This window comes from Python bivittatus, unplaced genomic scaffold (assembly GCF_059951505.1).
Source record: "Python bivittatus isolate LINGU-HERP-01145 unplaced genomic scaffold, Pbiv_v1 ctg000330_np1212, whole genome shotgun sequence".
NCBI classification, from domain to species: Eukaryota; Metazoa; Chordata; class Lepidosauria; order Squamata; family Pythonidae; genus Python; species Python bivittatus.
The window spans coordinates 18684605-18705201 of record NW_028277058.1 but is presented as its reverse complement, the minus strand read 5'-3'; the positions used below and the strand labels follow the sequence as shown (position 1 = coordinate 18705201).

General features: G+C 36.4%; 1 long non-coding RNA gene across 1 annotated transcript in view; it reads right to left on the bottom strand.

Moving 5' to 3' along the window:
- The window catches only part of LOC112541039 (uncharacterized), a 105410-nt gene that overhangs the window by 66681 nt on the left and 18132 nt on the right, over positions 1–20597 (bottom strand). The gene's annotated exons all lie outside the window — the stretch shown is intronic.

The following is a 20597-nucleotide window of genomic DNA, read 5'->3' as shown; positions in this document are numbered from 1 at the left end:
TTTCCTCTGATATGGCTGATGTCTAATGCAGAGATGATGATGATTTATAAGAGATGACATTCATTCATGCAGATCCTTATAAGCATTTTGAAATGGTACAGAGATGCTACTTCATGGAGAGTGCAACTCATTTGTTGCCAACACTAGAACCAAAGTTTCTGGAATGGCACCTCTGTCTTGTTAGAGTTGAACTGAGACTAAATTCCCCATCTAGCCCCTCACAGCTTTTAGACACTAACTCAAGACGTCCACAGCATTTCCAGTGTAATCCAGGGTGGCAATGTACAGTTAGCACAAGCATATTAATGATACCTCACCCCAAATTTACTCACAGAAATTTCATATAAATGTTGAATAACATGAAGAAAAAGACTGAATCCTGTGTTAGCTCACAGTCTCAATTGCTTTCCCCCCATGTCTATTGACTGAACCTTTACCTCACGTAGCAGCAGAACCACCACAAAACTGCTTCCAAACCTCAGCCTTTGCAGGTGGGCCATGGATGTACCATTATCAATGATATCAAACATCACCAAGAGTTCTATTAAGACTAGGAGAACCACACTGCCTTATCCAGGTTCCAGTATATGTCATCCAGAAAACCTGTTTCTATGTGTCTCAGACTGAGTGGAAGTGATCCAGAGAATCCACCCCTAGGACTTTTGTAGCTGACTTCCCACTACTTGCAAAACTTCCCCTCAAAAAAGAAAATGGAGACTAGGCATAATTTGTCTAATATGCCTAGATTCTGAAATAGTCTGTCCAGGTGAGGGTGTACTACCAGCTCTTTCAAGGTAGGTGGCATCTCATTTTCTCTCAGAGAAGCACTGATCAACTTTGGAATCCAGCTGCCTACTGGCTACTCAAAGGAGCCACATTTAGCATATATCCAGATAATGAAGTAAAACATGATTGTGAAAATCAAAGTCTGTATATTCATAATCAATACAGAGCAATGGCTCTTAATTTTGGGGGGGGCTGATTCCATTGATAATTTGATAAATGCTATAGACCTCTCCCCAGAAAATGCATAAAGGTGTAACATTTTGCAGGCAACTTACTGTATTGCTTTGGAACTTAGACCAGATATTAAAACAATATTTGCAAAGAATTATATCCCTCTCACCCTCAAAAATTAATGACAAGTTCCTGAAAAATTTGTTTTTACAGTTTTGCATAAAATCAATAAGGAGAAAGTTAGATGCTCCACCGGGGCAAGGTATTCTGCAGCATGGTGGCCATTACAGAGAAAGACTGAATTTGTGCTGCACCATTTCATTTGTCCTCAGTGAAGTGATCTTTGACAAGACCTATCACTGATGCCAACTATGTCAACAAAAAAAGGATTAGAAATCCCAATTTCAGTTTTAAAGTCATGTGAGTAGAGGTAAACTTGGAGTTCAGCAATATTTCCCTATGTCTGCAGATTTCTGCTTGCAGAGAAATTGACAGGACTCTCAACTGCAGAAGTCACTTGCAGAAGCCAATGACCTCTTCCAGAGTGGTAGCTTGGCTAAAAGAGCTCATAGCTTTTCAGCAGCACTTATAACTGTGTCTGGAGGGCCTTGAACTGAAAGATTTACCTTATTCAAATGGTTCCAAATATCTCCCAAGTAAGCCAAGCCACGAATGAACTCCTGTCAAACTGTTCTGACTGGGCTTTCCTTTTCTCTCTCAAAAAAAGTGAAACTTCTGCTTGAGGTTCAGTCAAGCATTTCAGGACTTTTCCTCTGGAAAGCCAGCAAACATCTATGAAAAATACAGTAGATGTAAACTTCATGTTTTATTCTCATTTCTTGACAAAGCTTTTGAAAAGATAATGATTCAAGGCTTTGTCTCTGATGAAACAGATAAGACTTCCTTCAGTAATACTGGCAGAGTCTTTGATGCTAGTACATGTCAATATAGAAAACAATGATCACAATGATGTGTAGAGCTTCAAAAAAGATCTACATTGTCTGATGTATTTTCAGGAAGGACAGACCATGATGTGGTGTAAACAACAGCAGATAGCCATAATCATAATGTCAGGGGAAGTTTTCTTCAAATCATATCAATATGAAACTACTTTAGACATCATAACATGGTGTTTACAATGATTGTATGTTGCTGTTACAGCACATCCCATGCTATCATACTCTTGTTTGGAGTAAAATAATGCCTTAATAACATCATTTGACAGAGGATGTGAGCTGGGTGCAATATATGGATGTACAAATCCTTCCCTTTACTTTGAAAACTGTCTTTGTGAAAAAATAATCTATATCAAATTATGGTATTAAGGCATTATGCTCAGACTCTTGTATTTCTGCTCATCAACTTCCAGTATGGAAATTGATATGTTTCTTCCTAACATTTAATTCTAAGTAACTTTCCTATCTGTTCACTGAACTGTTCTGTTTTTTTACTAAATGTCCTAGTAATTTATTTCTTTGTTTCTTACATCCTGTTGACATATTTCATTAATGTCTTTCCCTCTAGTTATTTACAACAATAAATCTGAAAATGTTTTTTAGTGTACATAGAACTGCACAATAGTTATCTTTTCAACAATCCAATTCTTTCATTTTTTTCTTCAGGTTAACTGTATGGTACAATATGCAGGGGAGGGGAGAATATGCTAAGGGGCAATCTCAAGAGGATGCAAATCATTTTTTTAAGAGCAAAGTATAATATACTCATACTCTTTCCCCTGAATCATCTCAAAATGGATAGTAAAGAGAAGCAAGCGATAAACCTATACTGTATTGCAATGTTGTAATACAAACTTTGCCACTCACTAGCTCATGTTTCATCCTATGAGAGTCCAGACTTGTTTCCTTCAGCTGACACTTTATTTATTTATTTATTTATTTATTTATCAATCAATCAAAGTTGTTACCACCCATCTCATTGAACGACTCTAGATGGTTTACAAAACAAAACCAATTAAAATTACTTTATCAGATTTGTTTATTTTGGTAGAGAAATTGTGTTATCAATACTCCAAGCTCAACTCAACAGCAACAGTGGCAGCCACGGGGACGGTCCACTAACAGTAAGGAGAAAGTCCTCACAGTGTTCCTTGTGCATTAGAAAATGAAGTCAGGGAAGGTGACCTGGGGGCTGAGAGGCTTTAAACTTTGCAGTCTTCTCCCACCACCAATCTATAGTAAAAACTGCCTTGCGCTATTTTGCTTCTCCTGCAGAACCTCTCATCTATCTCTCTATGTTGCATATTAATGCATAGAGTTTGCTAAAGTATTTTCTGACCATTTGGTAATGAATCCTTGCAATTGGGGCACTAGGGTAATGATGAGGGTATGCAGGTCAGAAGACATGCAATCCAGGTATGGGGCCCTGGGAAGCAGCCAAAACAGGGGGAGTCTCACAGCTTAGTGCAGCCTGCTCACACTTGAAGATGATAGGTGGAAGTATGCCTAAACCCTTCCATTGGGTTTTATAGCTAGCATGTCTGACAGCGCATGGACTTTACATCGAGGTCCTGGGCAGGGCTTCATGATGCATTCACTGTCATTCATTCATTCGTGACCAATGTATTGCTACTGTTCCGAAGCCTGTTGTTTTGTGCTTTATTGATTATCCCCTGATTTTGTGTTAAATGCTACTGGGGAAAATGCTTTTTCTTTCAAATTCTTCCCAGAAAATGATAACATAAAATATGTAGACAGTAAAGGGATCTCTAAATCTGTTCTACAATCAACATCTGGTGTTTCTCTTGAGCAGCAGTAATTCTTATTTATTTAAAGTTTGAGAACCCCTGGCTTAATGTGATGTGTGAACATGGAAATAACAATGGTCAGCCCTTCTGGTCTGTTCCTTCAGTGTCCCTGAGTGCAACAGGGAAGAAAAAACCTTGTGCAATGACTTCCAGCCTGCTGATTTTGAAGGGTCAAGAGTTTAAAGCCACACAAATCCTTCCCAGAACTATTTCTTGGCATCCTTCCTCCATCTTCCCATTTCAGTGCAAAAAATTAAACTCCCTGAACTCAGCCAAATGCAGCTTAGGGATTGGGACCTCTCCTCAGTCTCTCCCCATGTTAACATTATGCTGCAGCTCTGTCACTCCTTCTTTGTTCATGTTTTTTACTGTCCATGCAGGGTGAGTCATGGTGTCCAATTATTGTGCAATGAGGAAAGCAATCCTTGTGATGTGGAGAGAAGGGGGAGTAGGAGTTACCTTCAAAGTAAACCAGCGGGGGGTGGGTGCACACTGATAACTAACACACATTTTGTTTTGTAAGTGAACACTTTATGTATCTTGTCCTCATTCACCATAAGCCTTTCATGACAACTTTAGATATTATAATGCATTATGTCTCATTGCTTCAATTACATCACAGTTCTTACCCAGAACTTCTTAACTGACCTCTTTCTAAATCTTTTACTAGAGAAGACACATAACATGGACTAAGACACCGGAGCATTCTCATTCTCTTCACCTCTTTTAAAAAAAACATTTTTATCAAACAAGCATAATATCCAGAAATAAACTTGAAGAAAAAATTAGAAAAACAGACCAGAAATAATCCCCAAAACAAACAGAAGGGAAACATAGAAAAGAAAAAAGTTAATTAATAATTACATGGTTAATACTTATATAACTGAGGAAAGTGCAGAAGATTAATCATCAATGTTTAACACCTTTTATCAAGAATGAGATATGTGCCAATGAAGACAATCTATTGGGCAAATCCTTTTTAATTAAACTAAAAAAGTATGGTCCACAGTTGACAAAACCTATTCTTCACTGTGGGATTTTAAAAATATGTTTATTTGTCACTGATTTAATTTCCCTCGGTTTAGAATACCACTGATTACATGACAATTGTCCTTTCATTTCCCAATATTTCATAATAACAGACTGGTTGCTAATAGTAAAGATTTGTTTTTGCAGCAGTTTTTAAAACTATTTAGGAAATATAGACAAACTCATTTCAGGATTCACTTTCAAAAGTTGTGATGTGATTTTCTCAGTTTTGACCAAAACCTTTGGCTCATTGGGCATTGCCACCATTGCTGAAAACATGTTTTTTTCTGTTTATTTGCTTGTCAATGTGAACAATAGAACAATTACAATTAATGGACTATATTTTTAATGGAGTATAATGTCACTGATAAATTGTCTTCATATCATTTCCTGAGGATTTGTTGAAATTTAATTTAGAAGGAATTTGATGCCATAAAGAGTTCATAATATCATAAACCTCTGATATTTATCAGGTTCAGAACTTAAATCCTGTTACCAAAGATTTTCCAGAGACCTCATAGCTAATATAAAAATATACAAAATCAGTGAGATTCCTTTGTTGTTGTTGTTCAGTCGTTAAGTCGTGTCCGACTCTTCGTAACTGGCATGACCTATATGATTTGTGAAGAAAGCAGTATGTGTTTTTAAAAACCAGCCTCGAGCTTGTTTCCATTTCTTCTGCAATATATGCCAGAGGTGATTTATACTCTATAATTAGGTTCCTAACTTGATAAAGTCCTCTATTTTTCATTCCTTGAACTGAGCAAGTTTATTCTCAAATTTGAATGGTGGATGGTTAAGAAATGGCATAAGATCTGATTAGTGATCAAAACATTTTTTCACTTTATCCGAACTTTTAAGGACTATTTTAAATACAGATATATAATAGTTTTTATTACTTTCTTACTAATAAAATTTTGTCCAAAAGAAATGGTATAGCTCTCAAATGGAATACCACCTCAACTGATGCCCACATTAATATGACTTTATTATTATATAACCCTAACCCTTTATTATCTCAATTCAAACACAACAATAATATTTCAGATTTAGTTTTCCTAGACTCCCTTTTGCTTTCATTTATATTGGCCATGTCTAATTCTCTTTTTTTGGAATTATGTATGAAAGACAGTATTATTCTTTGTACTCTAAATCAATTAGTGAGCAATGATGTTGGCAGTTGCCATATTTTTAATTCAGTTTTGATTTTACATACTAAAGATGCATAATTGGTTTTTTTGTTGATGTTGTTGCCAGTCCTTTTAAAAATTATTGCCAAGTATTTAAATACACTAGGGTTAATATATGGTCCAGTATTTTCTTGAAGTTTCTCCTGTAATGTTGTATCATTGTTAATTAATGTGACAGATGACTTGCCAGTATTTATGTCTAGTCCTGCAACTTCATTCAGCTTATCCAATTCAGTTTGCAATTAAAATATATCTCTATTTGAGTTGTTATGAAAAATAAGTAATGTGAACAAATTAATTCCATGATCATCTATAATTATTATAGGATCTGAGTATTTGTACTGGTCCTCCCATTTTGTGCTAATACCATTATAATAAAAATAAATAAGGTACGTGAAAGGGGACATCCTTGCTTGGAGTCTCTATTAATTTGAAAGACTCTATCAGTAATAAGGCGGGAATTAAAAGTAGAATAAAACCAATAATTCATATTCATCACCTCTACAGTTTGGTGAGTAAAATTGTAAGCTGTAAGGTAAAGAAGGAAGCATTCAAGCCTTTTGCACACCCTTGGGATGGCTCATGACTGCACAGTGCTTTTACAATAACTTACTTGTTTCTGAAATAAAATAAAATATTAAATAAAAGAACAATATCTATCTGTTGTGGATAATGACTGAAAAAAACAAGGCAAACATGCATGTACTGTTTTTTTCCTCACTGAAATATTGTACAAAAGGATCAGTCAGATCCAGTAACTTTTCCAAGCTCTGCATTGCAAACAGAATTTTATTGATTCTTTCTTTAAAATATTGTTTTCAATACCTGTAATAACGCATTTTTGAGCTTTATGCCTGGTAAAACCCAGACAACTAGGACAACATTTAAAATCCCTTATCCTATAAACACCAAATTAAAAAGTTGGGCAAGGAAACTGTTTTAAAACTAGAAGGCATGGTTCATAAACAAATGTCCCAATAATGACAGTGTGCATGAAAGTTAAGCTGATCAAAAATGGTTTTGTATAAAAAGAAAGGGACAAAGTGTACATTTCCAAGTCGGCAAGAGAAGAAAAAGGAAATCTAGTTAACAGTACTCATGGGACCTGCCTGAACAAGGAAAGATTTATTTTACACAAAAATAGGACTAGAGTTAGGGCAGCCTTTTAGAAAGTGGGAATCAGTCATACTGTACTTCAGATACTGGGAGACTGTCACTCCTATTATTGACCTGCTAGTTGGGGCTGAAACACTGATGGGAATAGGTGATTCAATAGCTTTCAGAACCGCGGATTCCTTACCATATGCTTGCTTGTGTGGCCCAAACTATAATACAAATTCACACAAGGAATCCGAAAATTTGGGGATACCAAAGTTTTGCAAAAATGCAAATATCCGGTGGGTAGAAAATGAAGGGGAGACATAAATAAGTGGATGCAAACAGAATGTGTCTATTAACCACAAAACATTTTTGAAAGGAACTAATTTTGCTGTTGTCCTTATCTAGATTTTAAGAGCTTTTAGTTTTTGTATTCCAATAATCTTTTTATGTCTTTATTAGCAGAGGTGACAGAGAATGCTGGTCCCTAGCCAAGCAGATCAGGAAGAGGATCGCCTCCAAAGGCAGAAAGAAACACCATAAATCAGTGTTGTCCAAACTTGGCCACTTTAAGATGAGTGGACTTCAACTCCCAGAATTCTGGGAGTTCAACTCCACTCATCTTAAAGTGGCCAAGTTTGGACAACGCTGCCATAAATGCTTCCCAACTGTCCTGGGATAGCAGCAAAGCAGTGGCACCCCTTGTTTCTCACTGCTCCAACGTCCTTATTGACCACATACCCCGCCCCCCCAAGTAGATTCTGATTTGTTCTCCTTGCACTTTGGCATTATAATTTTTAAAAATTATAATGGAGTGTTGCCCAGCTGCCACAGCTTTTACTGCCCAGCCAGCCACATTGAATTTTTGCAGGCTTGCAACTATTAAAAGCAACTTCTAGTGCTCATTCATTAACCACAATATAAAAGAGCAACACTGTAGGATACTTAAAACCTTTCTTCCCTGTTTTCCACTGCACATGTGAAACATTGCTCGTGTTTTTACACACTCTCCTCTCTTGGATATTGGCATGTAAATTACTCTATGATTTAAAAAATGCTCACTTTTTCCTATTATCCATCTTTTTCTAATCATCAAAACCACAAATCATAAATGCATTTTTTTCTGTTTCATGCAAAAAGTCTATAAAAGGCTTCCAGTCAACCATAAATGTAAACATTGTTTTGTATCTGATCAAAGAGGTTAATTTAGCCATCTCCACAACTCTTCTTCTGTTGTAAGTAATGGTGAACCTTTCCACTTTTGAGCATATAATAGTCTTGCTGCAGTTGTCATATTTAAAAACAAAGTTCCATGAATTTTTTCTAATTGCTTGTCCATTAGTCCGAAAAGAAAATTATCTGGTTTCAGTTGTGCTTTAATCTCTACAATCTTCTGAATTAATGCATGTATCCAATATTTGTTGGCTTTTGGGGGATATTTCCTAGAAACACTAGTGTTTAGATATAATAAAGCCACATCATTCCACCAGGGCAAGTCACTCTTCTAAATCCTGCCCAGAACAGACCAACTTTTGCCAGTGTTATCTGCACAGCCTCACAGAGGCCAATGATTTGGGGGTCTGATTCTTACCAGGAGGCAAAACCTCCCAGCTAGCTATGATAACTGCCCTGGTACCTCAGAAAATCCAATGATCAGAAGCAGCAACACATGCCACACCACAAGAAGGCAGTGGCCATTCCTCAATGTAAAGTCAAGCCCGGCATCTCAGAAAAGCAAGAGATTGTTTTAAATTTATAACTTTTAAAAAAATTGGGAGTCAACACAAGGATTGAACCTGGAGAAAGAGGAACTACAGGTTGTCCTTGATTAGCAACTTTTCAGAGTTATGACAGTGATGAAAAAGTAACTTTGTGACCAGTCCTTGCATTTAAGACCTTCGCAGGTCTGTAAAGCAACGGAAAATTGAAGTAAGATCATAAGCACAGTCAGTTTCCCTTAACAATTGCTTCACTTAATGATCGAGTTGCCAGTACCAATTGTGGTCGCTAAATGAGGACTACCTGTACAGTTCCCAGGTCAGAGAAACTTAGAGTTTAAACTCTAGAGAAGAGAGAGATCTGAAGTGTTTGCTCTTCAGTAGACAAACCAATCTCAAATCGCCTGAAGTTGCTCAAACTGAATTGGATTGCCATCAGATCTTAAATCCCGTATTCAAATGGAATCATGCCTTCTCTGAATCTTCAATTTACACAGAGCTGATTTACACAGTTCCACAATATAGTAATGTCATTATATGAATTCAGGATATGGCTGTATTTGGAACCCTGTCTATAATTCTGGTTGGTGTACCTCAACAAAGATATGATGAGATAAAAAATATACAGAAAAGGGCAACCATACTTATCTGATGGTTAGAGTGGCTGCTTTAGGAAAAATATGCCAGTATTTAGGGCTTTTTAAAAAACATTCTTTTCTAAGCTTTTTTGGTTAGAAAGAAAGTGTCCAAGGAGTACATGACAGAGGTATTTACAATTATGCAGTACGTTGGGAAAGGTTGTTCTAAATAAAACCTTGATAAACCTTGAACATTTGTTAATTTCTGTATACCTTAACCAAATTCCCTTTATCACAAAACACAAAGAAGACAGTGTGCTGTTCAGAAAAACTTGTATAATACTATATAAGTAATATTGTGTAATGAACTTGAACCATTGTGTTTTGAGCTCGAACCCTCGTGTGTTTAACTCAAATTTTGCTACAATAGGCTCCATTCTTAACCCAGGCATTCTTAACCCGGGGACTGCCTGTATATATTAATTTCACACAGGACTTTGTGTAGGAACATGTTCAGGGACCATACTCTGTAGGCAGCATGATCTTTCCCACCAAGTTGAATAAAGCTGTTAAAATTATGAGAGAACAGATTGTATTGTCGAAGGCTTTCACGGCCGGCATACGATGGCTGGTGTGGGTCTTCTGGGCTGTGTGACCGTGTTCTTGAAGTTTTGTTTCCTAGCGTTTCGAGAGAACTGCTCCTGTCTGTGCTCCTGCACTCTGAAGATGCCGGTCACAGGTGCTGGCGAAACGTTAGGAAACAAAACTTCAAGAACACGGCCACACAGCCCGGAAGACCCACACCAGCCAGAGAACAGATTATTTAAAAAATAAAACAGTACTACCACCTGGTGGATATTAATTGTATTGCAAAGCTATTTCCAGAAAATTTGGAATTATTGATGTATCATTATACTTGTACTGCAACTCTGACAACATATATTAAAACCATATAGAGCTCACTAGTTTTTTTCACATTTAGGACTTCAGTCCATGAAGGAACTGAGAAATGTTTATTTATTAGAGTTATAGCCCTCCTTTCATTCAGGAGCTCAAGGTGGTATGTATGGCATTCCCTACTTTCCCACAAGAATTCTGTGAAGTATCTTGGACTGGCTCAGATTCACCCAGTAAACTTCCATAGCTGAAGGAGCACTAGAACCTTTCCTAGTCCAGGATCTTAACCAGAACCCAGATGGCTATGCAAGTTTCCAGAGAATGATTCCCTTGCATTTGTTATTCTATGGCACATCAGATTTTTGCAATAGTTTGTGTAAGCTGTTTTCATTTAATAATGTTAAAAAGTATTACTTGCTCACAGTAAGCAACTACATATCTATGGATTATAATCCCATTATGCTTAGCTCACATGTTTGATTTCTTCAGATGCAGAGTATAAATTACTCTGATGGTATTTTTATAGATTTTGGAGCATTAAAGGTAGAGCAGTAATGAATGTCCTTGTGAAAAGGCAAGTTACAGAAATGGTTCACAAGAACTATTTTTTTACATCCATCTGTATAATAAGATCAAGTTGGAATTATTACATCCTATCATCCTTTAATTATAGTCTGCTTGGTTGAACTCTTGAATGCTGTTAATGTGGTTACTAGATACTGGAAGCCATCACAAATCCCATCATGCATTTTGCCTTCTGGGCTTTAATTGGTTTTCCTTTGGCACAGAGGTGGGAAAATCTGTAGCTATGCTGATTGGAACTGCTGGGAACTGTTTTTAGCAACAGCTGGAGAGCTACAGACATTGGAAATGTTCTGTCATCAACTATGATGTGCAAAAAATGGAGAGCTATTTGTTAACCATACCGCCAGAGCAGCAAGACAGAAGGGCTGAACTCAAATACAGGAGCTTATTGTCACATCCTGTCAACTAGAAGCCCATAAACATATGTTATCTGATCTGAGATCATTAAAAAAAATGATTTAAATCAGATTTTCTGGTTATAACATTCCTATACAGGTAATCCTCATTTAGCAACCACAATTGGGACTGGCAACTTGGTTGTTAAGCAAAGTGGTCACTAAGTGTATACCACAACTGTGCTTATGATCTTACTTCAGCTTTCCTTTGCTTTAGAGACCTGCAAAGGTCATAAATGCAAGGATTAGTTGTAAAGTGACTTTTTCATTACCGTTGTAACTGCAAATGGTTGCTAAATGAGGCAGTTGCTAAACAAGGACTACCTGTACCCGTGGCCTTATGTTTTCAATATTGTCTTACTCAGAAGGGCAATAAAAATTAATCCCAAATTAATCTTTTGTTACATATATGCAGATCAGGCAACCACAATGTAACTGCATCTGAAAGCACTACAAGGTGATAAAAAATTGTTTTCAGTCAATGTGTTTCCAAGTAATGATAACAGTATCTGAGAACACTTGAGATCTGTATTGAAGCAAGCCAAGCCAACATGGTTTCACATTTCCTAGACTAATACTTAGGGTTAGGGTATAAAAATCTTCTCCAAATTCCACGAGAGACTTCTCTTCCAAGAAATTGTATCAAAATGCATGTAAAATATGCATTTTTACTAAAATGCATACAATTTGTTAAAATGCAAGGTGATTTTTAAAATTGCATATTGATGCAGAAACAATCTATCAGTGATACATAAACTGATACATATCAGAAATTGCCTAATTCATCAAACTCTCAATTTATCTTCAGAAATATTTTTAGGCAGTCTTCAACTATAGTTTGCCAAAGTCATATGTTGAAGCAAAAGACAGTTCAGTTAATTGTTTCAGACTTTCAAGATCTGGATATCATCATTGGTGGAACTTTGTGTCAGAGTCTGCACGCTCATTTCCCAAGTTCAGTAAATCCTCTGGACTCTAATTAGTTCCATTAAAGATTTCTTTATTGAGAGATATGTACAGCATCTATAGATTGTTGAGTCTAACCATTCCTAAGCAAAAACCTTCCTTTTAACCCCTTCCCCCCCTTCTACTTTCCTTTCCTGCTTGAAATTCCTTGCGCCTTTCTCCTGGTCTCACGGTTGCTTGACCTTGTTGGCGCCTCTGCAGAGATAATGGTAGCACCTGGCTCCGGCAGCTTCCTCCCCTTCTTTCCTAACTTTGATGGCAGGAACAAACAAGCGGGCCTCCAATTAACAATTCTAACATTTAACCCTGTTAACTATACATCACTAGTCTACATTTAATTACACTTTAATTTCTAGCTTGCGTAGATCCTGACACTTTGTCTCTTTATGAAATGCATCTCTTGCAATCAAGATTCTTCAAGTCGTTATACCTCATTGCTAAGAGAAACCTTATTCTGTATCATTGTTCAGGTTGTTGCTTAGAAACTAACTTTCAGTTATGTGTTAATTTAAGAAACATGATACATTTGTTGAATAGGGCAACCTGTTTGGTAAGGTATTGTTAAGGTAAGTATTGCTCTACTTGCATTTCATACCATCTTATACACAACAATGCTGTTTGCATACTATTTTCAGAGACTCCAAAAATAAATCAGTTAACAGTGCCCCGATTTTTAGTTACATTCCTGGCAAAGCAGACAGTAAACTGAGTGGATTAAAAAAAAAAAAAGTATTTTGAGATGTTAACAAAAAATATGTAGATACAAGATCAAATAGAATTGATGAACAAAACAGGTTTTAAGATTGAGAAAAAGGTAAAATATTTGGGTGTTAATCTGGCAAATATGAATTGTATGCTGTTTCAGAATAATTATGCTAAGACATGGAATGAAATTAAGAAAGCTATGTTAAGATGCAAGAAACTATAATTGCCATTGTTGGGAAGAATTTCTGGGATAAAAATGAATGTTTTACCTAGGATACTATTTTTGTTTCAGACAATACCAATTGTGACTACTGATTTACCACTTAAACAATGGCAGAAGGATATAACTAAATTTATCTGGCAAGGTAAAAAACCGCGAGTTAAATATAAGGTGTTGCAGGATGCTAAAGAAAGAGGAGGTTCAGCCTTCCCTGATCTCAAATTATATTTTGCTGCTTGTTGTTTGGTTTGGTTGAAAGAATGGGTTTTGCTGAGAAATAGTAGACTATTGAATTTGGAAGGACATGAATTGAGATTTGGGTGACACGATAAAGTTAAGGTTAATGTAGATATTAAAAATAATTTTATTAGACATGCCATTTTGAGAATTTAGAATAGATATAAACTTAAGCTGTGTCCAAAAACACCCACGAGAAGCATTTTATAGGAAAAAAAAATGGTAACTAAGCAGAAGTGGTCATCAGCCCAAAACGTTACATCCTTAGCAATATAATGCATGCTTGTGCAGCAATATTTGCTTTATTGATTATGCAAAAGCTTCTGAATCTATAGACTACAGCAAATTGTTGATTTCTTTTAAAAACATGGGTGACTAGACCACATGATTGGCCTTTTAAAGAATTGCCAAGAAGCAAAAGTTAGAATGGAATACGGAACAACTAAAGTGGAAAAAGTGTGTGCCGTTGTATATAGTTAACCTTATTTATTTGACTTACATACAAACTATATCACTAAAAGTGCTGAACTAATAGAAAAAGGAATTGAATAAAAAAAATCAACAGCTTCAGATACACTGATGAGAACACTTTGATGGCTGGAAGCAAAGAAGACTTAAGGATTTGCTTGTTGGAAATAGAAGAAAGGAATGTAAATACAAGACTACCACTCAATATTAAAAATGGAAAACATCTTTCATCTTCAGGACAGAATAAGTAATATGAATATGAAACTGGTATCCTGAAAGTGTGACTCATTAGTTATTTTTCCAATTAAACCAATTTTGTTTAGCAAATATATTTATAAAAATGATAAACTTACCTATTAAGGGAAAGAGTTAGAGAGAGCATGGACCATAAACAGAAAATGTCATTAAATATCACATATATTTGGGGAACTGCATTTTAGATACACACCTAGAGCAGAATTAATTTTATATATAGATACACACACACATGAGGTGATCTTAGAATGATGTTATAAGATAAGAACTTGCCAAGAAGATATTTTAATATACAGTATGTGGGGTAGGGAAAAGGAGAATATTTACCTTAGCAGTAGCCACATTTAATATTTCATTACTCATTTTTATTTTCATTACAGCAACTCAAAGATTTTGATAACAGAACATGTGACCTTTTTGTGAAATGCTTTGAGTCATAATTCATTATGATGCCAAAGGAAAAAAAAATTAAATATGAGATTTTTCTTTGATTTCTTTGCTACTGCATTTGCATAACTGGAACTGTTATACGAATTTAATAAAGGGATTACATTTTAATGTGAATATAGAATTACACCCCCCAACAAATATACATGAAAACATTTTGTTTTGAATAGCCTCCATAAATGTGGTAGAAAATTGAGACTGATTCATGCTAAATTATAGCTTGATATACTGTATACCATACTATTCACAGTATACTGAATAGCTCATTATTGATTGGGTCACATAAAATGCTGCATCATAAACCATGTTTTTAAGACCACAATAGCTGAGTTCTCAGAACACTAATCTAACAAATGATGCAATATTCAAACCCAGCCTCAGTATATAAACACGTCTTGGAAATTTGCATTTTGACCACTGACCACAGAGTGTTACAACAGGTGGCAGCATCTAGCCAATTTCAGTTAATCTTGGAAAAGCTAAGCAAGTTTGAATCAGTACTTGGAAGCAAGGTTGGTCAGTACTTGGCAGGAAGATCCCAGTGTTGTAGACTCAACTGACAAGTCACAAAACGTTCTGGAAGCAATGGCTGACCACTTCCACTTTATTGCTGATGCGGATGTGTCCATGCAGTCACCAAGGACTTGAGTTTGACTTTAGTTTTCACTAAACATTATCTGGTACTGGAAAACTAATGGAGTAAACCTGTGTAGTCTCTGGAAGTAAAGAAGGTGACCATACAGTAGTAGGGATGTACCAATTCTGTCTAAACTTTAGGAGAAGCTATGATGATTTAATACTGAATAGAACTTTCAAGCTTTATAATGATTCTGATTCAGAAAAGTTGGCAGAATTTCAGAGCTAATATGCAGCACAAAGCTATACACGTCTTACCCTCCTTTGCTTCTCTTACAAAAGGCAACTTCTCTTTTGCAGGTACCATTTTAAAAATCCTACAAATCTTCTGTGTGCAGTGATATCATCACCTGCTACTTCACCTTAAAGCCTTTCTTTCTACGTTGGCCTGTCAGTACCTTCAAATCTTCTGCAGATACCCTTCTATGAGTGCTTTGTTTAAGGAAACCCATTAGGTGATGCAATGGCACCTGTGGTTAGTGGTTAAGGTATTAGAGTGGCACTAGGAAGTTGACCATGGAAGCTTACTGGGTGACTTTTGGCCAGTCACTGTTTCTTAGCCCAAGCTACCTGACAGGGTTATGGTTGTGGGGAAAAATGGGAGAAATGAGTTCAGGGTATATTGCCTTAAGTTCCTGAACAAAAAAGGCAGGATACGCAGTATGTTCCACAACAAAAAGATACATCTGGTGCCAACCTTGATTATTCTAAAGTCATCTCTTCCCTTTTTTATCCCTTGTAAACTGAGCCATAACAATGAAGAGACATTTCAGTTCACCATTTAAAATTTTTATTGGGGAGCTTCTTGTACATCCCTAAAAACTTCACACTTTTTGCTTAAGAAAAATTACCATGCAGGCTATGATGGCTGCCAAAATGGAGTTATAATCCATGAAACGTAATGCCAAACTAATCCATATGAAACTAATTTCATCATACTACTCTCTTTTGCTCATCTTCACTACTATAAAGAACCTACACAATCCTCATTTATGAAGAACTACGTTTAGGTAACAAACCAAACATCAAGAATATTTTCCACATATATTAAAGTTTAACACATTCAGAGAGATAAAAATACCAAGAACATGAACAATGCAGAGAATAAAATAAATAGAATGTAATTAGAATTGTTCTGAACAAACAGTTATTTTCATTCTAAATTATTTGAAGAAATTCTATAAAAGAAATATATGACTGCAAATTCTTATTATTCATTTCATTATTGAAACTGGTCTAGTTCATGCACTAAAACTTCCTGTCTGGAATGTCCCCAGTGATTACTTCCCATATCTAGACTACTATAAAATCATAATCTATTATTTTTATGTAGCTATAAGGAAAAAGTTTGCATGGATTTTAGATTTATACAATATGCCTGTATATCTCAACATCAAAATCAGTTTTGCTGGGATCTACAAATAGAGGAATATAACATGTTAATCCTAAATTTTATACAATCATCTTTATGCACTGCCTGATTAAAACATGCACAGGTTTATAATAGCCTTCCAAATATTTATTGCCCCAACCTTCAAAGATTTAACCCAAATCTTTTTTTTTTGGTACAATCAACCTTTTTAACCTTCTACAACCTCTATGTATTGTGGTGATAGCTGCAACTATATAAACCAACCCCTGAAATTAATAGAATATACAGTGGTACCTCGGGTCATGAATGCTTCTGTTCACGACCAATTTGGGTCACGAACAGCATTGTTTGCAAAATTTTGCTTCCGTTTGCGAATGCGGATCGGGTGATGAACAGGATCCGCGGCCATTTTCCCTGCTGTGACACGTGGTTGTGGCTTCCTGTAGGGAGGGGAACTCTCCCTCCAAGCAATAACCAGCTCCCCACCCACCTTCCTGTCTTCCATGCCAGAAGTCACGTCGAGCAAGGTTAGCGTTCTCTCTCTTCGTACTGTACTTTGTGTCATATTTTTGTGGTTTAAAAAAAAAAAAACATATAGTTCAGAATGGATTAACCTTAATTACATTGAACCTTATGGGAAAATTTGATTCGGGTCGCAACCAAAATCGGTTGGCGACCAAATTTGTAGGGGTCAGAATGGATTAACTGTATTTACATTGAACCTTATGGGAAAATTTGATTCGGGTCGCGACCAGAGTCGCGGAACGAATTAAGTTCGTGAACCGAGGTACCACTGTATTTGAGAAAACAGCTACAATAACATGCATAATTATGTATCCTTTCTTCTCAGAAAACCCTCTGAATAAAATGTAATTCTATTAGAGCTTTTTGAAAGTTTAAAATGACTTATATGTCTTCTTCTAACAAAATCCGGATTGTCAGTCCAGTAGCCTAATTATGTAATAATACAGGATATTAATCTAGGAAATATATTTTCACCAATATTCTTGCCTAGGCTAATTCTAAAGTGGGGGGGGGGAGGAGGGATTTAATACAACTTTAACATGACTCCAAAGGGCACACTGCTGCTTTTATCATTATAAGAAAGCAGGAAGCTTCTCTAGTATTCTACAATGTATAGGAATAGTGGAAATAGTAAACAGACATAGCACCTTTACCAGCATCCATGAAGGGCCAGAAGATATTACCATGGGTTGATTATGTGCCATCAAATCATTAGTGTGACCTTTGACCAAAAGGGGTGCTGTTAATTTACATATGAGCACAGTGTAATTACAGTCATCGGGATAGAAACTGGGAAACCATGAGTTCTAATCCCACTTTAGGCACAAAGTCAGCTGGGTGACCTTGGGCCAGTCACTTCCCAGCCCTGGGAAAAAGGCAATGGCAAACCACTTCTGAAATCTTGCCAAGAAAACTGCAGGAACTTGTCCAGGCAGTAGGCAGGAGTCAACACTGACTCGAAGGCAAAAACAAAAAAAACTATAATTAACTGCTCCAACCATTATGCTGGATAACCATAAAATAATTATGATGATCTGTTCAGCTAGGAACAGAACAGCAAATAGGAAATGCATAGTATAAACATGCCTACAAGATCCTGATAATTCTTTCCTCTAAACATATTTTAAAGAGCTTTTTGAGCTATTTCAGGAACTGGTTATTAAAAAGTCAATACTGTTCCTTCCAAATGAAACAAACTACTTAATTTTTTAATCAGGATATGACAGGGAACAAGATAGTTTACATAATAATTACAATGCAATCAGCTAGTACTACAATTAGTTCTACTATTTTATGTATTGGTGAAATACAAGAGTGGTTTATATGCCTAGTGACTAAAAAATCTAAGTTGTTAATGTTACATCCCAGTACAGCCAATAATGGAATCAATAGATAAAGCTGAGATAAATGTTCAAAAAATCAACTAGCCAATGCTTTAAAAGCAGATACTAAAATTGGATGTCAATCATCCACACAAAAGATATTTTGTGATGCTCATATGGAAAACTAAAAACAGTACCAGTATGGAAAAATGCAGAATTATAGCAAAGAACGTAAAAACTATTTAGTTAAATAACCAAAATCAAAATAGTTTCAAACTATGTCAGAGATATCTATGTAGGGAATCAACCTACAATGGAATTATGCCTGGCCCTGAATACATCAATCTGTGGCCATCTATTCATATCTGGTACTCTCCAGATACAGGATATTGTTTCTGTATCTGTCCATTAAACTGGGTGTAGGTGGTGAGGAAAAAGTCTGCAATTTCCATGATTCTATATTGATTTTTGTATGATTGACTAGGTTTGGTGCTTTGTATTGTAAGGCAACAGTGGATTCTTTTGCCAGTTTTGGATCTATGAATGTGAAAAGTGCTGTGACATCAAATGAGACCATGATTGCATCTTCCTTAATTGTTCAAGTCTCCCCACCAGCCAGCTGATCTTGGTGTTAGCATTTTTCTGCCCCTCATGGAAGTTACAGACAAATAACATATCCATTTTTATATAAGCACAGATTGCAAAACATCAAAGTCTAATTATTCTTGGAACCAAACAACAGTTAACATATTGTATGTATTCACGCCAGCAGTCTTACTGAACCATGAGTGAACTATTAGATATAATAAATTATAATTGGCATCCAACTACTATTAACTAATTTTAAGGAATTTTAAATTTTAAGTACAAAAAGGAAAATACAGACAATTATCATATTACTGTCAGATTTTATATTTTCTTTGCTAGGCAAGTACCTATATGCTCATATTGGCAATATCTGTCAGAGCGGAGATAAATTCTACACAGCCAGAGGTCTTGCAGTTAGAATTACAGCTTTATGAAAGGTGACCGGGACCTATCATGATTTGTACAACTGAAAATATCTTAGGCAGCGTAACTAAAATCCTTATGCGATCTTGGGGACGAAAATGTCAGGGAAACAGCTAGAAATTTCTCAGTTTGCTTAGGATTCCTATGAGCAAACATGTCTCCTTTTTACGGCAAGATTCATAAGGGGAAGATTTGCCAGGCAAAGGACATTTTGGCTGATTGCGTTTCTGTCTGTACTGGAGGTGCTGTTTGTGTGTCAAAGTTGCTGGGCAACTAAAGTCACTGGAGGATCACTGGAGGAAAGACTGGTGACAGGTGACCCCAGCAAGAGCAAGCAGAACCAGAGGAAGAAGGAAAGATCTGCAGAGTAGACTGGCTGATAAAAGGCTGGACCATGGGGAAAAGAAGCTTAGGTTGGAAGGAGCAGTGGAACAGAGAGCAACAATCCAGATGCTGGTTATCCAAAACTCCAAAAAGCATCTGCCAGGAGGGTCAACAAAGTGAAGATGGCAGCCATAACCATGTGATTGCACATAAAAAGAGGTGGGACTCTGATTGCATAGTTCTGCCTGCCATCTTGACTTTTTGACATCCCTGCCCCCAAAAGGCATTTCCCCCCTTTTTCCTTTTATCTTAGAAAAATCTAGGAGCTGGAAAGCAAAAGTAACCCAACCTGTTTAGAGGAACTGTTAATATAACAAAGCCCAGTGTTAAGTTTAGCAACTGGGTAGCTAAGGAAGGGTCAACTGGAACAGTTTTTGCAGGAAGCTCTGTAAATAGATTTATGCCAGATTGTTTAATTAGGCTCGTTATTAAGAGGTAAAGAGGCACCACACCCATGGTAAAGATATGGCCACAATATATTGAGAAGAGAAGCAGACATTATATACTTTATTTGTACTGTAACAATAAAAATAACTTTAGTTGGTAAAACCTGTATGTGCGTGCATTCGTTTGTCTGATAATGGCAATCCCATCATATAAGCTTGTCATTAGAATTGGGCATCTGCTTTCAAAATTCTCTACCAAACTAATGGCAGAGAAATTGGATAGAAGCTCCCTCCAAATGTCTCTAAAGGTAAGGAAAGTTCTCAAGGGCAGGGCTTCCCCTTTCTGGCCACAGCACACGGCTACTGAAAAAGCCAAGTGGATGAAGTTCCATGTAATGTTTGCCCTTTGAATGTGACTGAACCATAGGCAGCCAGGGGGCTGCAGATAGTTG